The 3296-nt window shown below is 33.9% G+C and overlaps 1 non-coding gene across 1 annotated transcript; it reads right to left on the bottom strand.

Moving 5' to 3' along the window:
* Window positions 1-1191: 1191 nt before the first annotated feature.
* LOC149514263 (small nucleolar RNA R71) lies at window positions 1192-1298 on the bottom strand. The gene has a single exon (XR_016328868.1). It is a non-coding gene; the product is annotated as a small nucleolar RNA R71 (small nucleolar RNA).
* Window positions 1299-3296: the final 1998 nt, after the last annotated feature.

The raw sequence follows: 3296 nt of genomic DNA, 5'->3' as shown, positions 1-3296 counted from the left end.
TTCTTTCAATTTTCAGTACATGTTCATGCAATTTTATACAATTTAGGTTTAGATTTATAGCTTTATCATGTTGTTTCCAAATTTTGCTATGCATTCACGTTTCATGTTCTATCTTAGATTTTGTAATTTTTTTCATTGCTTGCATTTTATATATGTTTTTACTTTAATTCATGTTTATTTCATTGCATTTCAATTTAACAACTATTTTTTCACTTTATTTTACTTAGTTTACATTTTGCAATTTTACACCATACCATACTTGTGTTACATGCTTTGTTTGATTTTATTTTTTTTTAGTTATTTTAATGCCATGTTTTTCTTTGTTTGATTGAGCCAACTTTAGAAGCGTATGGGGATAAAAGGTACTTAGCCTAGGGATTTCTTTATCTAAACTCTGTGAGATGATATCTTGACTGAGATGTTACTATTATTACTTGTACGGCTTATGCATTAGTAGATTTGACCCAATCAAGTTTTTGGTGCCATTGCTGGGGATTAGAAGTTAAGAGTCTTAGGCTAATATCATCTTTAACTATACTCTTCTATAGATTGGTTCACCTTTGGTGTACATGCCTTAGGCTAGTTCTTAAGTTTGTTTTAGTTTTAGGTGTACATAGCCTATTTTCCTTTGTTATTCACTTTCCTTAGTTGTACATACTTACGTTTCCTTTTTTACAGTTGTTCATTTGGTATAGTGTTCTTGTGGCCCATGTATGCACTTAGTTAGAAGTCATGAGTTGATCCCTCTAGATCTCTAGCTTGAGACTATACTTAGGAGGCTTAGAAAGGAGAGACACCGATCCTACTATCATGGCCCAGCAAGACAATAAAGCTTTTAAAGACTATGCTATACTTGATCTTAATGGATGTCAACCTAGCACTAGGAGGCTAGCCATACAAGCCATTAACTTTGAAATTAAACTTGTAATCATCCAGATGATACAACAGTATGCAATTTAGTGGTCATACAAGTGATGATACAAATGCTCATTTCTGGGACTTTTTAGAGATATGTGATACATTCAAATATAATAGTGTTATTGAGGATGCTATTAGAATTAGATTGTTTCCATTCTCCCTTAGAGATAGAGCTTAGAGTTGGTTAGCCTCGAGCCACTAAATTCCATTGCCACATGGGATGATTTAGTTAAGAAGTTTATGGTTAAGTTTTTTCCTCTAGCCAAAATGGCCAAGCTTAAGGATGAGATCACTACATTTTCTCAGCATGACTCGAAAACCTTGTATGAGGTATAGAGAAAATAAAAGGAGCTCCTAAAGAGGTGTCCACACCATAGACTATTGAAATAGCTGGAGATACAAATTTTTTACAATAGGTTGATGCTAAATACTAGGATCGTCCTAATAATGCAACATGAGGTGCCCTTATGAGTAAGACCTCCAACAATGCATATGATTTGATAGAGAATATGGCTATCAACAACTGTTAGTGGTCAAATGATAAACAACATCCTAGGAAAGCTTAAAGAGTATATAAGTTTAATGAGTTTATAGTATTGAGTGCCAGGTTAGAGTCTCTAGCCAAATCTTTAAAATCATTGAATCTTAAGGTCACATCCTCTTAGCCTAGTCCTAGTCATTTTAAGTTCACTAAGAGTCCTATAGCTTTGTGTGAAGTATGTGGGGTAGGTCACCCGAGAGGAGTCTTATCCTATTCGCTTAGAAAGTATCCATTGTGTAGGACAGAACCCTATGCAACCCAATAACCCTTATGCTTTTACATATAGCTAGGTTAGATGAATAACCCAGTTTAACTAGTTTAGTTCATTCAAACACCATAATAGACCCAATATACTAGACCAACTTACCTCTTTGGTTTCCAACAACCATCATATTAGCAGCAATAGCATATACAACACACACGTACATATCTATCTATGCCATATCTTGAAAAGAAACCTTCAATTGGGGATCTCTTAGGTATCATGATTAGAACTTAGATCTTATTCATACAGACCTAGAACACTGTGTTTCATAACTAGACTATGTCCATAAAGAACCTAGAAACCTAATTGGTTAGTTAGCTACCCTTTTTAGTACTCGACCCTAAGAGCCTTACCAATTAACACCTAGGTCAACCTTAAGAGAAAGGGAAAAGATCAATGCAAAGCCATTACCTTTAGGAGTGTAAGATAGCTAGCTAGTGACCTGGTCTATATAAGTTCTCAAGATGCAATAGTGGAAGAATTTGATGAGGATAAGGCAGAGAGAGATCTAGTTTAAGAGAGAGATAAAAGCAAAAAAGTGGATGAGAGTGTTAAACCTACTCAGTTACCTTATACACCTACACATAGTGTTATACTCAGTTCATCTAGGCCTGCTCCTTCTAGAGTCAAGCCATTTAGGCCTTACATTCATTTCCCTTAGAGGTTTGAGAACTAGAATGAGAAGAAGCAATTTTTTGAATTTTTAGATGTGTTTAAGAAGTTACTTATCAACATTCCTTTTACGGATGCATTAAAAAAATGCCTACTTATGCCAAATTTATGAAGAACATTATCTCTTGAAAAAAAAGACTTAAGGATTATGAGACAGTTGCACTTATCAATGAGTGTACATCTTTAATTCAGAAAGGACTACCTATAAAGCTGAAAAGTCTTGATAATTTTACCATCCCATGAACTATAGGTAGTACGACCTTTGATAGAGTTTTATGTGATTTAGGCATTAGTATCAATTTGATGTCTTAGGTAAATTTTCACCTTGATTACTCTATAATTGGCTAACAGATAATTTTACTCTACAGTTGTGATTTAGGCACTAAAATACCCTTAAAGGATTGTGGAGAATGTCTTGGTAAAGGTAGGAAAAATCATTTTACCTATTAATTTTATGATTTTAGATATGGAGATGGATCGTGAGATCCTGATTATTCTAGGAAGACCTTTTTTAGCCACTACTAAGGTTTTGACTAATGTGTAGAAGGAGGAATTGACCATGTGAGTTTAGGATCAAAAGGTCATTTTTCATGTTTTTAAAGCTTTGTCATTCCTTAATGATTCTGATGAGTGCTTGAAGGTAAAAATAGTTAGTGATGTGATTCATGATGCTTTTTACCTAGAGAACTTTATTTCGCATTTTAAAGAATCTCTTATAGTCAATATGGTAAAGGACATAGACTTAAGTGAGGATGGTGATGAGATATTAATAGTTTTCATTTTTTTATTTGTACCACCTTTCAATGTTGAGCCTACAGTTGATCTTGACACTGTCCCTAAAATGATTAGACCTTCAGATTTATACTCACCAATTTTTAAGCAGTTTCAATTTGATTATGC

The sequence above is a fragment of the Durio zibethinus genome, chromosome 16, assembly GCF_047325235.1.
Source record: "Durio zibethinus cultivar Kanyao isolate XHJ-2024 chromosome 16, ASM4732523v1, whole genome shotgun sequence".
Classification (NCBI taxonomy): Eukaryota; Viridiplantae; Streptophyta; class Magnoliopsida; order Malvales; family Malvaceae; genus Durio; species Durio zibethinus.
Note: the sequence above shows the minus strand (reverse complement) of the source record. Positions and strands in the feature narration are given on the sequence as shown.